The sequence below is a fragment of the Dasypus novemcinctus genome, chromosome X (genome assembly GCF_030445035.2).
Source record: "Dasypus novemcinctus isolate mDasNov1 chromosome X, mDasNov1.1.hap2, whole genome shotgun sequence".
NCBI classification, from domain to species: domain Eukaryota; kingdom Metazoa; phylum Chordata; class Mammalia; order Cingulata; family Dasypodidae; genus Dasypus; species Dasypus novemcinctus.
In genome coordinates, this window is record NC_080704.1 from 118,752,678 (window position 1) to 118,773,785 (window position 21,108).

The following is a 21,108-nucleotide window of genomic DNA, read 5'->3' on the forward strand; positions in this document are numbered from 1 at the left end:
TAGGAGTTGCAATTGTGCTGACGCTCAGGGCCCAGCTGGCTAAGAGTCTTCAAAAAGTCAGGAGGTCATCAGAGGGGTCGTGCTTACGCATACCTCAGCAGAGTCCCAGAGACAGCCAAAGTATATGCAACCCCAGGTACTGGTACTCCTAAGGGCTACAGAGACACACAAGTTCTATGGTCATGGCAGTTGGCCCTGGAGTTCAGTGCCTCATCAGTGGGCGCTGCTTTGGAACTTGTGTTTGTGAGTGTGATGGAGTGGGACTCAGATGTGACCTTTCTACACTTGCCTCTTCTGTCACTTTTACTGAACCTGTGGTTGGTGCTGGGGTTGGTTTATACCCAGAAGACTTGAATCTCTGGACTGGCCATGTGCACAGCTTTTTACTAAGAGCTTTCACAGCTGTCATGCCACAGATCCTCAGGTAGGCCTGAGAAGTAGCATTTTACAGTTGAAGACTCTGAAGCCCAGGAAAGCAGAGAGATTTGCAGAGGGTTGCCCACACCCCCCTGTCCCTGCCTTTGGTGGCAGAGCTGTGTCCAGGATGCATGTCCTCAACCCCCAACTTGAGCACTGCCAGATGGAGGCTAACCTGGGTGACTACAGCTGTTGCTCTCCATGCGCTTGTGAGAACCCATCAGCTCTGGTTCCAAGACCTGCCTCAGCAATTGCTGAATAACCTGATATGCTGATAACCAGGCCCTCAGAAGTAGAGCCCCACCGAATGTTATTTAGCACTTGCCCATGTCCAGCACCTGCTGTACTTATGCAGGATACAGAAAGGGGTATAGAATAGTTTCTGTCATCAGCAAAATGATAACTTGAATGGGGAGACAAAACTTGGACAACAGTCTAAAAGCAATTCCAAGAGTTTCTCTCTCTTCTACTAGTCTGTTACCAGGGACTAGACACAGAGACCCGTTCTGCAGTTGTCTTCCTCTTGACCCAGCCCTGTGGGGGCGGGGATGGTTAGGGAGGAGGAATGATGAAGGATGGGAAGATGGGCAGAAGAAAGGAAGATTAGAGGTGAGTGTGTATGTGCTTATATATACATACCTACATAATCACTTTCCCTGTATTATTAACTCCTCTAGTCAACTGACTCCCAACCATGTAAAGAGCTTAGAACTGTGCCTGGCACTTAGAAAACACCAAATGAATGTAAACTATTCTTCCTTTTTATCAGCATCATCTGCATGAATATTATGGACATTCTGTCATTTAATCCTTGTAACTTCAGGAGGTAGCAACTATTATTTTCATCCTCAGTTTACAAATGAAGAAACTAATAGCTCATTGTATCCAGGCCTAGGTGATTGAAAATATAAAGGAGAACCCAGTATGGCTCCAGGCATCCTTTGGGTACCTCCAAAGTTGAGAGTTTTGTACTTTGTTCTTTGAACAACAGGGAACCAAAGAGGGTTTTTCCCCCTGCCCCTCCCCCTCCCCCTGCTGCTTTTGCTGTCGGTGTCCATTTGCTGTGTGATCTTTGTCTATTTCTCTTTTTGTCTTCTCTTCTCACTTTCTCCTTTAGGTTGCACCAGGATTCGATCCTAGGGACCTCTGATGTGGAGAGAGGTTCCCTGTCACTTGTGCCACCTGAGTTCTTGGTTTCTGTTGCGTCTCACCTTGTCTCTCCCCTTTGTGTCTCTTGTTTTGTCATCATCTTGCTGTGTGGCTTGCCACGTGGGCAGTGGCTCACCACGCAGGCACGCCTTTACCAGGAGGCCCCAGGGATCAAATCTGGGTCCTCCCATATGGTAGATGGAAACCCAATCACTTGAGCCACATCTACTTCCCAGGAATGGATTTTTTTTTTTTAATTAAAGCAGAGGAGTGACAGACCAGGTTTAGGTTTAGGAAGACAGTTCTTACAGCACCAGGGTGAGAAAGGATTGGAGGGGAGGGAGGCTAAGATTAGGTAAACCAGTTAAGAGGCCATCTCAAGAGTCCAGGGAAGAAGTGGTAAGTGCTGTGAAGCAGGACCATGGTAGTGAGAGCAGTTAGGAGGGGACAATTCCAGGCACAAGCCAATAAGTAGAAACCACAGGACTGGGTGTCACTGATGGAGGGGTGGTTAGGGAGAGGGAAATAGTGACCCTGAGGTTCAAGCTTGGTAATACTGTTAACCAAGGAGGGGAGCACAAGACCATTAGTGGGAGGGGGGATGAGCAGTATCAGTTGACACTTTCAGTTTGAACATGTTGAATTGGGGTGCCTGTGAGACATCCAAGTGGACATGTCCAGCAGGAAACTGGGCTTAGTGCTCAGGTGAGAGATGGGGCTGGGAAGCTACTAGGGTCCATATGGTATTAGGTGACCCAATGGGACTAGATGGAGTTTTCTCCTCTCCCATTATACTCCTCCAGTGCAAGGGCTGGGGACAGAGCCAGGTGAGCCATAGCACTTAAGCGGCAAGGTGGTGGGAGCACTGGCCCAGGTGAGAAATCACCCTTCTTCTGTTGCTTCTGAGAAATCTTATCCCCATCTTCTCTGGAGAAATCTTATTCCCATCCCCCTTTTCAGGGCTGTGCTCTGTTCAGCAAAGGATTGGGCTCCATGTGCAGAACTCACAGGGACTCTGATATAAGGAAAGGACAAACACTTTTGCCTTTGAGTTCTGTCTTCTATTGAAATCCAACAAATTGATGACTGGGGGTTTGGGACAAAAAGGACGAGAACCACAGCTATACAATGACTGCTGAAGCATCCAGTGCGAGTAACTGAGTCGTCTGCGCTGCAGAACTGTGATTACATTCACAATGGGATTTTTAAAAAAGATCTTGTGTGTGCAAACCATAGCCAGTCTCCTAGGAGTCCTAAAACTTTAATTAGACTTAGCAGGTTCTATAACCAAATCCCATAATCGCATAAATCTATAGCAACAAGTTGGGCCTGAGACTTTTAGTTGCACTTTGAAAGTAAGAGAGCTCCAAATTGCCGTTTTATCTATTCATCTTCTTTCTGAGCCTCTGAATGACCCTTGACGAGTCTCATCCTCCAAACTATTTTTCCAGTATGGCCTTGGTCTCCCCTGACACCATGAGGACTTCTACTGATTTATCTGTTAAGTCCCCGAGTCCACGCCAATAATAGTTCTGAACACTTTACATGTATTTCCTCAAATATTCTTCATGGATATTACAGACCCTGTTTATATGAAATAGTATTTATAGTAACAATAATAATAGGTAATATTTACTGAGTGCTTAATCTAGGCCAGGCCTAGTTCTACACACTTCACATGAAATAACTCATAACCACCCTCTGAGGTGGTTATTATCACTATCCAAATTGTACAGACAAAGAAACAAATCACAGAGCAATTGAATATATTGTTTTAAGTCAGACAGCATATAAAGGGCCTGAGCTGAGAGTCAAACCCTGGACAGTGTGGCTCCAGTGTGCAGTTGACCACTGAGGTCATCCTTAGCCCCAACAAGCTCAAAATGCCTCTAGATGAGGGCTCTCTGTCCATTTGGCCATGCAGATTGGCAGCATCCCAGATTTAAGTCTGTAGTCCAGATATTTAAATCTGCTCAGGATCTTTATGAAATGGCCTAGGAGCTGCTGCTGGGTAAAGGAGTGTCAGGACACAGAAGGCCCTTGCATTTTGCTCCCAAAGGGTCAGGATATAGGCTGAGGCTCATTACAGGAATCAGAGCTCTGTGATTTTCTTCCCATCTCTGCCTCCATTCCACAAGATGGGGTGCACCATATCTTAAGAGGTGGTCGAAGGACACCCCCCCCCACCCTACACCCATTAGCAGTCATCTGGAGAACTTTTTAAGCATGCAGATTCTGGGACTGACTTCCACAACCAGAAACTCTATCTCAATGGGATAGTCTCTGGAATACGCATTTTAATAAACTCCCCGAGGGATTCCTACCCAAACTAAATTAGTCTGAAAAGCATGTTGTTTAATTTTTAAGAGGTTATAGGCATGTTTTCTGATTCTGATGGTGCCATAAGCATTCCTGGGTGGTGCTTCCTCCCCCTCCACACAGTGAGTCAAAAATTAGGGAGGGCTCCAATGCAGAGAGCACAGCCAGGGCATGCCTGCACAGAAGGCAGAGCTACCTCTTTGCAGCCACACCCCCTGAGCGACATTGAAATCAGTATTCCCAGGAGAGGGTGGGAGGGAGAAGGGAGAGAGAGTAAAAGAAAGATTCTTGAAGCCAAAGGACTCTGGGGCCCAAACAAGGAGTCCCCTGAGGGAGGGAGGGGGACACTGGGGAGGAGCAGCATTGAACCAGCAGCCACAGAGTTAGGGAGCCACAGTGGGAGTGGCCATGGCTACTGAGGGACACCACAGCTGCTGCAAACTTTACAGGATCCACAGAGGCAAAGTTTTAGGTGTATCTCATTTCCTTATTGTTAGTATTTCAGGATCTGCATGCTTCTTGACTCCACCCTCCCAAAAGTGATTCCATTTCACCACTAGGGAATGGGGGCAAAACTTACTCTGTGGTTGGGGAAAGCCAAGGGAAGAATTTCATGAAACTTTAGCAATGAATCCATCTGTTTAATTAGCTGGGGGAATGGAGTGCATACAGAACTAGTGAGAGGAAAGGCTTAGAAACACTCCCGTTTAGCAGACTGGGAGAAAAAGTAGAAGAGGGCCACTTTAAATGAAGGAGATAGTTAGCCCCCAAACCCTGGTGGTGTTAGACCTGCACTGAGCAGGACTATCTGCTACTATAAACTATTCTCAGGTCATGAGGCACACAGCAGAGAACTGGGGATAGCAATCATTGCTGATTTTTGTTAAGTACTTACTATGTACCAGGCACTGGGTTGGGCTTTATATGCACTGTCTCATTTAATCTTCATGACCACTGTTTGTGGTAGACCTTACTACTTATTATTATTATTATTTAGACTTTACTATTATTGTGCCCATATTACGGATGAGACTCAGACAGGTTAAGTGACTTATACCCGATGCCGCATTGCTAGTTAAGTGTCAAAGCTGGCATTTGAACCCAGATGGCCTTACTCCAAAACCCTGCCCGCTAGGTCCTAGGAAGGTGTCCATGTAGATAGAAATATGGGGATGGCTCACTCTTAGCCTGTGGCTCTGCATTCTTCTTCCCATCCCACTCCAGACAGTTCTTGGTGAATACAGTGAGTCACTGTATATATGGTGGATCTCCACTGATATGAGCTCAGTGTTGATCCCAGAGGAAGGAAAGGGAGGAACAAAGGTCTCAAATCTAAGTCCTTATGTGTTCCTCCCCTTTGCCCTACCCCCTCTAGGCTGCAGAAATGGCAGGGTTCAAGTATGGTGGCATGTAAGATCTCTTTGATTCCTTGCCCCGGTAGGTTACCTCTTTCCCTACTTCATGTTTTTGGGAGTCCTAGCTCAGTGGCTCAGATAACTCAGCCTTAGGGTACCCTTGCAGGAAATTCTCCTACCTCCAGTTCCACCCCGGTTGGTAGGATTCTTCCTCCTCCCTGTACCCTAGTTTCTTTAAGTGAGTCTTTTTCTTATTTCCTAAATCCTGTTTATCTGCCTCGATAAGTTGCCTTGCACCCCATTTTAACAGGAATGGAACCCTCCTTTTCTGCCAACAATGCTTCTTGGTACTTTTGGCCTTGGCCCAGATCCTTCTTGACGCCTGCATTGAGGTTTATCTTTGCACCTACAATGATCTCATGTTTCTCCTATCTCTCTTCTCCCATCTATCAGAATATGCTGGCAGGATAGGATGAATCCAGATGAGGCTTAATAGGTTGACCCTCCCAAGAGGTTGGCATTTTAACTGATTCCAAAGCCTTGAGTTAAAGGAATTATGTACTTAACAATTTTCAAGCCCCTGGGAATTGATAGGGGCATATTTGGAAGGTCAGGGGAACTTTCCTAATGCTCCTGGAATGCCACAAGGTAGGCATAAAATTCAGGCTACTGCCAAACCAGAACTTGGATTATTTTGAATAAAATCATAATCTCTAACATAGGGCACCCCCTCTCCCCAGCACTCAAATCTTTCACAAAATCTTCCAGACAATGAAACTTTCTGATCCAAACATCATTTACTCAGAGGAAAAACATACAAGCAGGAGGGCCAAGAAATTTCATGAGTTGTCAAAGACTACACAATCACACAATAGTCAAGTTTAAAACAAATTCCTCCCGAGACCAGTTTCTTTCTACATCCTGAGAACTAAGTCAGTCTCCCCTAGACACAAGTTGAATTTTCTTTCTTTTTTTTTTTAGAATGACCATTTTTTTCTTTATTAGAGAAGTTATGGGTGCATAAAATGCAGGATTATCATATACCACCCCACCACCACCTTGAAATGGCATGCAACATCAGTTACAATTCATGATAGCATACTTTTACAATTGTACTATTAAAGACCATGATTTCACTTAGGGTTCACTGTACAATATAGTTCCTTAGATTTTTTTAAAATATTTTTTTTTCTTTTTTTCTTTTATTGACTTTGTAATAATATTACATTAAAAATATAGGGAAACGGACTTTGGCCCAGTGGTTAGGGCGTCCGTCTACCATATGGGAGGTCCGCGGTTCAAACCCTGGGCCTCCTTGATCCGTGTGGAGCTGGCCATGCGCAGTGCTGATGCGCGCAAGGAGTGCCATGCCACGCAAGGGTGTCCCCCGCGTGGGGGAGCCCCACGCGCAAGGAGTGCGCCCTTGAGGAAAATTGCCCAGCGTGAAAAGAAAGTGCAGCCTGCCCAGGAATGGTGCCGCCCACACTTCCCGTGCCGCTGACGACAACAGAAGCGGACAAAGAAACAAGAAGCAGCAAATAGACACCAAGAACAGACAACCAGGGGAGGGGGGAAATTAAATAAATAAAATAAATCTTTAAAAAAAAATATATATATATATATATATATGTGAGGTCCCATTCAACACCACCCCCCCACCCCACCTCTCCCCCCCCCAGCAACACTCGTTCCCATCATCATGACACATCCATTGGATTTGGTAAGTACATCTTTGGGCACCTCTGCACCTCATAGTCAATGGTCCACATCATGGCCCATACTCTCCCCCATTCCATCCAGTGGGCCCTGTGAGGATTTACAATGTCCGGTGATTGCCTCTGAAGCACCATCCAGGGCAGCTCCATGTCCCAAAGACGCCTCCACCTCTCATCTCTTCCTGCCTTTCCCCATACCCATCAGCCACCATGTCCACTTTTCCCAATCCAATGCCACCTCTTCTATGTGGACATTGGATTGGTTGTGTCCTGAATTTTCTTTCTTGATATCATTGGCCTTGCTATTAACATCGTTCACCTCAAAACTTCCTCAGATCCAACCCTCTTAGTAGAATACAAATAATAAATTATTTATTTTTTCAGTCAAAGAAACTAAAGATAACCAGCCTTAAACTAATGAACACTTTATACTTTTTCTTTCTTAAAGGCAATGCTCCTTCCATGATTGCTGAGAGAAAATACAAGGGCAAGACATATTTGCCTGGTCCTGTTTTTGGTGTTTTTGGTCATGGCTAAGGCAATCATTACGAAAGCCCAGAGGGACAATTTTTTGGTATGGATCATGGCAGGTTTTCCAAATGACTTCCTATCAAAGACATTCCCAACCCTCACCTCCAAACAAAAAACCAAATTCTATACCTTGAGAATGATTTGGCTTTGATGTTAGGAAAGAGATTAGGTAACAGGGCCTTGCTCTGTCATCCTGGGCTATTTTGAGGGAATTTCAGCAGCCCCCAAGACAAGAAGGAGAAGGGCTATATGTTTACTTCTGAGCAGCTGCTGGCGCTGCTTTAGGGACTGACAAGTCCACCAGGGACAATGCCAAATCTCTCAATAAATCCATAAAAGCATCATAAATGCTCCTTTTCTGAGGAGCCTGTAGCTATTTGATTCCTCTTTCTATTAAAATATGGCATAGCATGGAGCCCTTCCCATTGTGACAGTATTTCTAACTGCGTTGAGAATCAACCAAAGCCATATTGCTCTTCCCTTTTGCCGTGGAGGAGTTTCCAGATCCTCATTTTGCATCCTCCCGCTTACAACATCTTTCACTGTTTGAGCAAACTGCTGCATAAAAGATGGAGAAGCCAGCAGGGACTGTGCTCACAATAGTAGCTGTGGTTGTATTTAAGAAACTCAAATGCCGAAGGTACACTTTTCCCAGTAAGTCCAACACGAACAATCAGCTGTGTAAATCATTGAAAAACAGAAGACCCCAAAGGACAGGTGGAGTTTCTGGTACCGTAGGGGCATGGGAAAGAACAAAGAAGCATTTTCATATTTCAAACTAAGAAGCAGTTCAGGAGGGTGGGGATGCCAGGATTTCTTCTAACGCAGTGGACCTGCCCACCCCTGAGTTAGATAATGGTTATTAGATGACCAGCCAAGGCCCTGCCCTCCTCTCCCCCTCCCCAAAAGACAGCATGAGCATCAGTGAGTGATGGTACTTACAGGTGCAGAGGATTTTAGGACAGGAAGATGGAGATCATAGGCTCCTGAATGCCTGCCGAGTCAGTTGCATCAGATTAGGAAGTGATGATTGTAAGAATAAGATGTTTGGAAAATATTGCCCCCACCCCCTGCATTTGTCTTCTCAGCTCAAATCCAAACTTGGACCACTCCTAGGATGCCTCCTGTCCTGCCAGGCTGCCTGGTGTTTCCATGCCCCTTCCTGTGAGGGTGCTGGCAGCCACACTGCCTCTTTGAGCCTATGCAAGGTAGTCAAGCTCTTGGGATTAGGTTGGCAAGAGCAACTGTCCTCCAAGCAATCAGCCCAGAGAAAGAGAGAGAGCAAGCAAACCCAAAAACTGGTCCAGGATGGAGAGCTCCAGGTCCTTGGCTTGTTCTAGGCGTATTCCAAAAGTGGCATCTGCAGCAGAGAAAGTGTCCCAAAATAGCTCAGGCTGCCAATGCCTCGCTAAAACCTGAAAAAGGACTGCTGAATTCAAAGATCTGGGTTTCTGTGGGTGTGTGATCAAAGTGCGGATTTGCTGGTAGGAGTAACCTAGGCTCAAGCCATGAGCTTTGGAGCAACATGAGGTCATTCTGGGTTATGACCTGCCTTCTCGTTTCCAACTTGCTTAACTTCGGGGCATTATCAGAAAGCTCCCTTGTACCAAGGTACGGGGCTGGAAAGAGGTTCTGGAAATGCTGTTTTCATTTCCAGGTCTCTGATGTGATAACAATATGAAATAGCAGTGTTCTATATTCTGCATTTCAAACAAAGGAACTGATACTGTGCAAAGGTTTCTTTAGGATATTGCTTCATAACTGATGACATTCCCTTTTCAGTAGATTTTTCATTTCTTTTGACCTTTGGCATCAGTAAATATCAGCTTCTTAATATCAACAGAGAAGAGCAAACAGTAGGGTCTCTGTGATTTTCTTGGGATTTGAGAATTCTCTTCTCCCTGTCTTCTGACTCGATGGTGTCTGGGCACTGTTGCCTGTAGTACAGGCAAGGATGAAGTCCACCCAGGTACTCTGTCTCATTGTATTTGTTGGGATCTTAGGATATTCTCCTTTCATCCTTTCCATGAAAAGTTTAGAGTTGGCTGTAGAGAGTGGGGGTCAGGATGTGGAAAGGTCAGGATATACTTCCTTGGACTAGTCCTTGTGTTTAAGGGAAAAAAAAATAGAAAATCGAGTTTCTAAGTTCCATATCTGCCTCTCCTTTGCTGTGTGAATTTGGGCAAGTCACTTTCCTTTTCTGGACCACACAGTTTCCTCGTCTGTAAAACAGAAAAAATAATCCCCATCTACATTCAAACCCAATGTTGTATAATGAAGATTAACACAGAGTTGAAAGAATGCTACTAAGGAAAGGGCTTGCTACTCTCAGTAAATGGTAACATTCTTCACTTCTTCAGGGGGTCCTGGCTGGTAGTCACTGGAGTCCTGCATCAACATACCTAACAGCAAGCCTGGTGCATACTTTAATACTGGGCACTATGGGCTTCATATCTAACTGTCAGTATTTCTCCTTTCAAGCAGTGGGACTTTTGGCAAATTGCTTAATGCTCAGTACCTCCATTTTCCCATCTGTCAAATGGGTATGCAAATGAATAATAATCAGATCCCAAATCTCTCATCTAAAATCTTTAGAGCTAGGTGTATTTTGGAGTTCAGAATTTTTGGATTTTAGAAAGGTAACATGGTTCTTATGACATATATTGTGTAACCCACCTACAAAGTTCTGGGGCAGTACATTGTGATCAAATGCATTCCTATTTCTATATGGGATAAAAGTAGAGCCTCATGCCAATTCAGATCCAGTTTTACTACCAAATGACCTTACCATAAAACTTCATTTTTCAGAATCTTTCAGATACCAGAACGATAGATAGGAGTTGTGGACAACGAAAGAAGCGAATATATTTTGTGCCCAGCTTTGTTCTAAGAAGTTTATATATATTAACTCATTTAGTTGGTCCCTTAACCCTGTGAGGTAGGTACTCTTGTTACCATCCCCATTTTATAGTTGAGGAAGTTGAGGTTCAGAAGGGTTAAATCACTTGCCCAAGGTCCCACAGCTAGGAAGGGACTGAACTGGGGTTCCAACTCAGACAATCCAGCTCAAGAATCTGTTTTTAACCACCTTTTCTACCTATTCCATGGGATTAAGGTGAGGCTACAAATGCTCACAAGAGCCAAGGTCACTGTGAAAAAGTAAAGGTGGCCACGGGGGGTGACTGTGGCAAACTTGTGGACACATGCCCCATCTAAAGAGAGAGGCTTATTCAGTTCCAGTTGACTGTTGCTATGTCAGAGTAAGGATCTAAGTCTATTTCTCCCAAAGAATCCAGAAATCCAGCTTTTTATGTGAAATCTCCTTACTCTTAAAGGTCGGTAACTAATTTTATTTTATTTTTTTGAGAATTCAATTCATGCTGTATTCAGCCACTTACACAATGAGATGTGTATTTGTGTATTGTTTCCAGATGTATTCAGTCTGTGGCAACCCAAAATGAGAGTTTCTTTCAGGACACAAATGGAAAATTTCATTTCCTTCATGCTACATTGATAGGACATTTTAAAATAAAATTTTACTGAAGTATATCATTTACATATGAACACACATAAACAATAAATGTATAGTAAAATTTGGGAATTTACAAAAAAACCCCACATGCATATCATCATAAATGGCTCCCATACATTACCCCACTACCAACACCTAGAATTGTTGTGAAACATTTGTTACAAATTGTAAAAGAGCATCATCAAAATATTACTACAAACTATATCCCATATCTTTTTTTCTTCTTTATTTTCTTTTAAATGTTACATTCAACAAATATGAGGTCCCCAAATATCCCCCACCCCCCTCACCCCACTCCTCCCACATCAACAACCTCTTCCATCATCGTGGCACGTTCACTGCATCTGGTGAATACATTTTGGAGCACTGCTGTGCTCCAGTGGTCCACATTGTAGTCTACACTCTCCCCCCGTCCACTGAGTGGGCCATGGCAGGACACACAATGTCCAGCATCTGTCTCTGCAGCATTACCCAGGACAACTCCAAATCCTGAAAATGCCCCCACACCATATCTTTTCTTCCCTCTCCCTACCCTCAGCAGTTTCCGTGGCCACTTTCTCCACATCAATGCTATAATTTCTTCCATTACTAATCACAATAGTTCCAAATAAAATGTTTTTTTATTTTTTAAAAGATGCTTAAGTTACATAAATGTTACACATAAAATATAGGGATTCCCATATGCCCCACTCCTTATACCTCTCATACCCTCCCACATAAACAACATCCTTCGTTAGTGTGGCATATTCATTGCAATTGATAAACGCATCCTGGGGCATTGCCACTCAGCATGGACCATAGTTCACATTGTAGTTTACACTCTCTCCCACACAATTCTGCATGTTATGGGAAGATATAAAATGGCCTACATCTGTTGTTGTAATGTCATTCAGGATGATTCTCAAGTCCCAAAAGAGCCCCCGGATTATACCTGATTTTCTCTCTTCCTGCCCCCAGAGCCTCCCGTGACCACTGCCTCCACATCAATGGTAACTAATTTTAAAATGTTAAAAACATTGTGTGGGTCAATTAAAATACACCTGCAGTCTGCATCCAGCCTGTGGCTGCCAGTTTTCAAGCTCTGCAATGAGGAAATAGATGTGAAATTGCCTTGGAAATGTGTTATCGAAACCGAAGGTCTGGTTTTAGGGTTAAGTTTCTTTTTTTTTGCCCCCTTGACTGAGGTCTCGTTTTTGAAAACTGGGTGTTCCTGGTCTGATGGAGATGAAAAGTCAGAACGAAACAAAGGTATCAGTGAACTTGAACACTTCATTTCTTTGGCAGACTGGATGAGAAGAGAAGCCTAGGTGTACTGAAATGGCTAAGCCTCAGAATTCCTACCACACCCACGGACCCCTTCTAAGGCATTTCCATTCACAGACTCTAGCTGAGGGAAGTAGCAGTTTCTTATGAATGGCTGTGTTTGGGACCACATGGTCCTGCCTCCCACTGGCAGTAGTCGATTGAGCCAGGAGAGGGCATCTGACCCAAAAGCAGTTGCTCTATAGGCTGGCAAGCAGCCTATGAGGGAATCCCATGCAAGCACTTTGACCAGTGAGCACAGTGATGACTAAATTTGGATCAATGAGAGTTTCTCTCTTGGGGAGTTTGAATACCAGAACTAGAAAGAGTGAGCAGTTGGCAACAGGACCAGAAGCTGAATACAGAGATGACAGGCAGCAGGGTCCATGAATAAGCAGGACCAGGAGAGGTTACTGAGCATCAGCTAAGTGTCAGACACTTTACACACATTGTTTGTTTAAAATATTCAAAGAGCCTGTGTGGTAGATACTGTTATTATCACTGTTTTACAGATGAAGAAACTGAGGTGAAATAACCTGTCATGCTAAGGTTTCAGCCCAGGCTTATTTAATGTTAAAATCTGGGTGTATGAATCCATAAGCCAGTGGCTCTTAAACTTTATTGTGTCTTACAATCATTTGGGTTAAAAATGCAGATTCCTGGGAAGCGGATTTGGCTCAACGGATAGAGCATCCACCTACCACATGGGAGGTCCAGGGTTCAAACCCAGGGCCTGACCCATTTGGTGAGCTGGCCCACGTGCAAGAAGTGCCATGCCACACAGAGGTGTCCCCCATGTTGGGGATCCCCATGCTCAAGGAGTGCGCCCCATAAGGAGAGCCGCCCCATGTGAAAAAAAGTGCAGCCTGCTCAGGAGTGGCGCTGCACACATGGAGAGCTGATGCAGCAAGATGATGCAACAAAAAGAGACACAGATTCCTGGTGCCACTGACAAGAATACAAACGGACACAGAAGAACATACAGCAAATGGACACAGAGAGCAGACAACTCGGGGGGGTGGAAGAAGGGGAAGGAAATAAATAAAAAATAAATCTTTTAAAAAATGCTGATTCCTTGGTCCCACCCCCACACATACTGATTGTGGCTCTGTAAAAGTGAAGATCTCAAATCTGCATTTTAACAGTCCTCCCAGGGGTCAGCTGATGTAGGGTGTTCCCCAACTACACTTTGAGAAGTGCAGTTCTAGAGGCTACTGCAAGTACTGAACATTGTATTACTTTCACATTTGGAAATGAGGTCTAGTTCAACAGATGTGGCCAAACTCCAATTTAAACTCTTTTGGCAATGGGGTCAATTCTGTGAATAAAAGGACATGACTTTGCTTCTTTTCTCATCAACCAAGGATGATACATTGGCTCCAGTTATCTGAGGGAGGGTGACAGGATTCAGATGCACACTTGGCAGTTTATATGAAGGACCCTATGTGCTCTTCAGGGTGCTGAGCTCATAGCTACCATATGTGCACTGAACATTTTCCATGAAGAGCACCAATTGCAGGAACTTAGTGACTGACAACAAATAACATGGGAGGGTAACTTCTCAAAAACAGAAAGACGGATTTGAAACCAATGGATTTAAAATGAAATCCTACTTTCTAGCCTGATCATGCATGTTCTTATCAACGTTAGAGTAATTGTGTAAGATTCGCCTCCATGCCCTTATTTATGCTATTGATGAAAGGGTTGACCTGGATAATATCAAGGCTGGAAAGGTGTGGCATGCCCTTAGTGACCTTCTTCAGGTTGTTTCAGGACAATGGTGCTCAGTCAGTTTTGAATTCCTTTACCTCTAGGAAATCTCCCTGGGAAGACAAATAGTAGTTAGAATTTTGCTTGGAGAGTCTCAAATAAGAACCCGGCTTGTGGTTCCAAATGCTTAATACTATCAGGCATTTATTTCTACAAGAGGGCTGTGTGAACCAAGGGTTGGTCGAGGTCAAATGTGTTGACCAAATCCCGTCACAGCAGTGCTTGAATCCACATGCGGCAACTTTTATTTCTCTCATGCCCACACCTATGGATACTTTCTTTACCTATATTATTGTCCTCACTTAGGCTAAGGTCAAACTCTATTCTTCCCTTTCCGACCAGAAAGACTTCCTGTCTTACAGGTATCTGATCTTATCTGTGTTGATATTTTAACTCTGAGTGATTTCCTAAAGCAAGTCCTTGGACCAGTGCCCATCTTCGAGGAAAACTGTAGCAGTCCCTGGTACAATCCAAAAGCCTGAAGACTATGTAGTACATTTTTTTGTAAAGTAAAATCTATTTAACTTAAAGGACAGTCCTTTATTCTGAGGTTATTAACTTCTCTTCTGGTGTTTAAAGAAATCCTTCCTTTTTATGAAATGATGATTTGGGGTTGTTTTGTCTTGATTCTTTAAGTCTTTACTTGGAAAAATAAAAACCTGGTGATCCAATGTCAGTTCCCAATATCTGGGTTTGCAAGAGTTTCAAGTCTGGGAACGTGGTCCTATTTTCAGAGTACTGGGCATACTCTAGGTACCTCCCATCACTACTTATTTCCTAAGAGCTTATACATTACCTGCTTCATAATTGTGGCAGAATCTCTCTGAGGATTGATACCAAGCTCACAGCTCTGAAGCTTATGGTATACAGTCTGTAGTTTCCCTATTTAAGAAAATTGGGACGCTACCCATTTGCAGTCTTTTGGTATCCCTCCTGTTCTCTCTGATTCCACAAATACTTCAGGACAGCACCTAATGCAAGGCAGATTCGTTCGCTCTTATAATGTTCTTTTCACTGTAGAGTTGGACATGCATATACATGTTGTTTGGGGAATTTGCAGCACATCCGATGAAAGCATAATTCCCAGCTAACAGTGAAATCTTTCCCTTTGTAGCGACTCAGACATTCCTACCTTCTCTTCCACATGACAGCTCTTTAGAGACTTGAAGACAATATTGGTGACTCTTCCAAGAGTTAAGAGCACTGGCTGAGTCAGACAGTCTTGAGTGACAAGCCCAGCTTCACTCCCTCTCAGCTGTGTGAGCCAAGGTAAGTTACTTAATTTTAATTTCTCTCTACTTCACTTCTTCAGCTGATTTGTGAAATGAGGGTAAAAAAACCCCACTTCATTGGTTTATTGTACAGTAAAAAACATTATGTAAAGTGCTTAACACAGTGCCTGGAATAGTAAGTACTCAATAAATGTTAGCTATTTCCTCCTCTTTATTTATAAAGAGCTGAGTGGGAATATCAAGTGTTGGGAATGTTGGGGATCTGGGGGAGAAGGTATCTCCCTCCTTGAATGGTCAGGGAAAGCAGAGAACACTGATGTAGACCAAACATTTCTTTATTCTTAGGTTGTCTATTTTCAGTTATCTGAGTACCTGATTGCTGGGAATGGGGGAGAACATATTGTTGAGAACCTAGAGAGAGATTTATTTTCAAGAGATGAAAAGCTCAATTTGTTGACAAATTGAACAATCTTTTGTTTATTCTTATTTCCTTGAGCAGGTAGTCATGCAATCCCCCAAACTCAATTAGCTTTTGTGAGGTTGCAGAAGCATGACACTTTCTAGCCTTATTGATCAGTCCAGACTAGGCGGGACTTGAGCGACCTGGACCTGAGAGATGCTAAACAGAAATTTCTGGGCCTTTCCTTCCTGAGAAGGCCTTTCCTTACTGTGTTAATAGAGACTCTGACCTTAATAAAACAGAAGCATGTGCCCTAACTGGGCTAACTATGCAAGAGCCCTTTCTCAGCAGACTCCTTAGAAACAGGCTGATGATAAATGGTCACACTAAACCAGAACTTAAAGCCCTGGGTAACCAGTGCAAGAAGAGTTTTCTAACTGTAGCTGTTTGCACACACTGGGTTTTGCAAGCAATTGCATGATATGAATTCTAAATGTAGCAGCAGTTAGGAAAAGTTTGGTAGGAGACACACCCAATAGCTAACCGAGAGAGGAATGGGACTTTGCGGGTGGGAGGAGTAGGGTAGTTTCAGGATTTTAGCTTTATCTGTCTTATTTAAAAAATTTATACTGAGAATGTAGCCTAGATTACTTGGGTAATTTTTAAGCATAAATATAAGTTTGAAAGTTAAAAATGCTTAAAAATAAACAACTAAAAGAAAGCCCTTGGAGACATTTTTTGGAGGTCACTGCTGACCCAACATACAAGTGGCACAACCATGAAGCTTGTTGGGGGAGAATGGTTGCTTGGGTGGGGGATGTTGAGGGTCCCTAGAGAGAGTATGCAGGAAAAAGAGTGGAGAAAGCTAAAGACAGAACCCTAGGGAAATACAATTTAAAAAATTAAAGATAGCTTTAATGTTGTTTACTTTTTATAAAAGTAATATGGCTTCATTATAGACAAATGAGAAAATGCAGATAAGGAAAATGAAAATAAAAATCCCCTTTAATCCCACCACTTGGGTATGGTCACATTTTTCATATATATCCTTCTAGACTTTATTTGTTCCATGTAAAATATGCACATTTATTTGAGAAAAATCAATAATCATTAAGTACACACTGGAACAGCATTTTCAATAGTTACATAAATGGCAGCTACTGATGCATGCTGATTCAGTTGCTCAATTAAACGAACTATAGTCTAATATTGGATGTTTACATTATTTTCAATATTTTATTATCATAACGACAGTGCTTTCTAGATGTGTGACCTTGGGAATATTAGGTAAACTCTCTGTGTCTTTAGTTTCTCATCTAGAAAATGAAGGATATAATAGTACATAACTTGTGAGTATCAAATGAGATCATGTAAGCCAAGTGCTTAGCACCATGCCTGGGACAGTAAATGTAAGGTTTTTTTTTTTTGGTAAGTTTTTATTATTAGATATAATAGTAATAATAATTGTTTCTGTTGCTATTGCTGTTGTTATACTAGTGAATAGAGTGAGTGGGTTTCCTGTGACTTTTTTGGTTCAGGAGAGAGGGGAGAATGATTGGAGTTTTTCTTTTTTGAGTAGTATACTACAGTGAGCTCTGGAGCCAGAGAGAGCTGTGTGCTTTTGGTCATGTCAATTCACCTGTGAGGCTCAGTTTCCTTATCTGTAAACTGGGATTAAAAAGACCTAACTCACAGGGTAGCTGTTAAGACTAAGTGAGATAACGTGTGTAAGGCCCTCAGCATAGTTCTTGGCTTATCGAAAAGTTCAATCAGTGTCAGTTGCTATTATTATAATTAACACTGTAGTGATTCAGGAATTGGCAGTAAAGTTTCCTTGCTTGGCAGAGTGTGGGTAGTGGGGAGGAAGGAATAGCAATGGATAGGGCACTTAGAGAGGAAATATAATAGTTAGGGACCAGGCTGGACTGGGCTCAAACCTGAGTTTTGCCAATTTACTAGCTCTGTGACCTTGGTCATAGAACTTCTCCAAGCCTCTTTCTGTATTTGGAAATCAGGAATGATGACAGTGCCTCCTTTCCATGGATTTCTGTAAGGCCCAAATCATTTTTTTTTAACTTTTTAAATTAAAGTTAATAGATCACAAAGAACGTTACATTAAAAAACATAAAAAAACATTAAAAAAAAATGAGGTTCCCATATACCCCACTCCCCACCCATCCACCCCATCATTTTTGTAAATGGTAATTTTGAAAGATATACACATCACAAAAAAAATGTTACATTAAAAAACATAAGAGGTTCCTGTATACCCCCCACCTTCCCACCCCACTCCCCCGATACCAATAATCTCCCCCATCATTGTGGCACACTCATCGTACTCAGTGAAAACATTTTGAAGCACTGCTGCACCACAAAGATAATAGTTTACTCTGTAGTTCACACTCTCCCCCAGTACATTCAGTGGGTTATGGCAGGATATATAAAGTCCAGCATCTGACCCTGCTACACCATTTAGGACAACTCAAAGTCCTCAAAATGCCCCCACATCATGTCTCTTCTTCTCTCTCCCTGCCTTCAGTAACTACTCTGGCCACTTTCTCTACCTCAATGCTACAATTTCTTTTATTACCCGTCACAAGAGTTTTATTGTAGAATATCAGTAAGTCTACTCTAATCCATATTTTATTCCTCCATTCCGTGGACCCTGGGATGGTGATGTCCACTCCACCTCTAGATCAAGAGGAAGCCCAAATCATTTAATCCACATATAGTGTGGTGCTTACCCAAGTGCTCAGTTATTATTCTTTGCTAATTATGAGTATGGGAATGTTTATAATGACCTGAATACTTCTGCTGTCCCCCCTCCCCATTCCAAACTCTGAGTCCCCATACCTGGGCTCCTTGAACTTCACCCGAAAGCTCTGTCCTATCCAGGATCAATTCTACTCCTAGTCTGGATGTTTAAGGGAAACTAGTTCAAAAGGTTGGGGACTTGGCGTCAAGTAAACCTTTCTGCTAGACCTACTCTGACCTTGCACCCCAGTTCTAGAAAGCAAGCTTTAACTCTCTTTCTATGAGCAAACACTTAATCGGTATGCTCAAGACTAGTGTGCTTTCCTAGCCAACTGTCTGAAATCCCTTGAGACTTGCTGCTGAATCCTAGCACTGTGACAAGGATACCAGTTGCTAGATTTCCCTCAGTGCTTCTGACACTGGGGAGCATTGTCCCTTTTTAAAAAATTATCGCTATTGCAAGGATCTCTTAAGATTTCTGCTCTCCAGACCCTACTGCCCTTCTCCCCAAATTCTGGTTTTCCTGCACCTGAGCCTCTTTGAAAATTTCTAACACAGCTCCATATAAACTCCAACCCCAGATCCCTTACTTCTAACCCTCTGCCTGCCTGCCCTTCCATGCATGTCACACCAGTTACAGTGCCTAGCTCCCAGGACTCCTGTGTCTGCCCAAACCACGGAGGGTATGTATCATTTCCTGAGTCAGGACTCTTCCTATCTCATCTATGTAATTGTGTGAATCTGCTCTTTTTGAAGTGGGGGGGGGGCAGCCAGGGTCTGGCATGGTGAGATGGGGGCGTAGGCTAGTGGAAATATGGGGGGTGGGGTGGGGAAGAGGGGTGGGGTTGTATAGGCCAAGTGTTAAAGCAGAGCTTCTGGAGGGCTGTCAAATGAAAGGCGGCCAGAAGCAAATGTCAGAGCCTATATAGAGGCAGGAATCTGGGACCAGAGAGACAGAGCAAGCACTAGCAAGTCAGAAGCAGTGGGGCGGGTGGGCGGGAAGGCTGGCTGGCGGGCAGAAGAGGGGCGTGGCGGGGGATAGTTACGCGAGATTGCAGAGAACAGCTGCTGGTATTGGGTCTTACTTTAATTAACTGGCTGGGCACGGGGCATAAATAAATTGACCAGACTAAAAGAGTTGGGGGTACAAAGGATATATCTTCCCTCTTCTCCCTGACTGGCAAGGTAAGATTTTCCTGGGTTATACCTAGTGGGAAACTGGCATCTTCAGGGATTTCTCTGAAGAAGGGTATGGACTTCCACGACTGCTCTTGACTCTTGTCTTTCCCATTGTACCAAGTCTTAGAGTGACCAAGGTGTCATGAGGTCAATATCTCTTTTACCATACTCTTAACTCAGGGCTGTCCAGGCTGAAAAGAGAGGGTGGGATTCTTGGTACTCGCACTAAGTAAAGGGGAAAAGAGGGCAGACAAGGTGGATCATTATAACACAGTCATGAAGAGTAGGAGCTCTGGAGTTAGAGTCCTGGGAATCTGTGATTGCATGCAAATTACTAAACTTCTCTGTGCCTTAGTTTTCTCATTTGCAAGATGAAGAAATAATACTACCAAGCTCTCTTAGTTTTGCTGTGGGGGGGCGGGGGTGGGGTGGGGAATGAAATGATACATATAAAGTGCTTAACACAGTGCTTGAGAATCAGGACAATCTCAAGAAATGATAGCCATTGGTATTTCTGTTGCTAGTATTATCATTTATTATGGAAGTAGAAAGCTATGAAACTGATGACTTTTGTGACATTGTCTCAAAGTAGCAAGTCTTCCATTTTTGGAATGGGCTGGCTGTGGGATGTGCCAACATTGTGTAATGTGTGCATTGGCTTCTAAGCTGTGTGCCAAGAAGCCCCTTCTGGAACTACTTATGAGGGTGGGCCAGAGGGGTGAGACCCCAAGATTGCCCACCCCTAAGTCATCATAGAAGTTCAAAATATGTATCCTTTATAGACTTCAAGCGAGCCACAGTCTAGGATAGTATAGACATAACTGAATGCAACTTTAGGTATGAAAAGGCTAGGAAACTCTGAAAAGGGGGTGAGAGTTAAAGACATACAGTTTGTTACTGTCAGAGTGACTGTTTTAACCCCAACTCAGGCTAATCTGAGAAAGCTGGAGTAATGGAATTAATAATATTACTTGTTGCACAGGGTACTATGAGGTCCAAATGGAATAATGCTTGTAGGGCCCTTGCTACAGTGCCTGACACACACTAAATGAGCAATAAATGGTGGTAGTAGTGATTGTTGTTATATAATAATAATAATAATAATAATAGGATTTTCTGTTCATGGAAATGCTGCTCTCAGTATTTGATCAGACAAATGCCTTCCTTTTCCAGAGGAGGCCATTCAAGGCTATCAGAGTAATACTGGCAGGAATCAATGAGCCCAAGGACCTTACGATTAGGCTGGGGTAAGAGGCTAGGCTTGTGAGTGCTGGTATATGATAGAAGATAACCCAAGAAACTGCACTACTCATAGTTGGCCAGTAGGTGGTGCTGCTGCTTCATTTGCTACAGGACTAATCAGGCTCCTGGCTGCTGAGAGTTAAAAACTGAGAGGAAGAAGAGATATGATGTGGGGGCTTTTTCAGGACTTGGAGTTGTCCTGGGTGGTACT

General features: G+C 43.3%; 1 protein-coding gene across 2 annotated transcripts in view; it reads left to right on the plus strand.

Moving 5' to 3' along the window:
* Nucleotides 1-21,108, plus strand: part of RTL9 (retrotransposon Gag like 9) — a 186,661-nt gene that overhangs the window by 158,767 nt on the left and 6,786 nt on the right. The window contains exon 2 of one of the 2 annotated variants that reach the window (XM_023582615.2): nucleotides 15,205-15,359. The gene's annotated coding sequence lies outside the window, so the exon portion shown is untranslated. The remainder of the gene's footprint in view (nucleotides 1-15,204; nucleotides 15,360-21,108) is intronic. The other variant, XM_058291370.1, reaches the window with a different exon arrangement.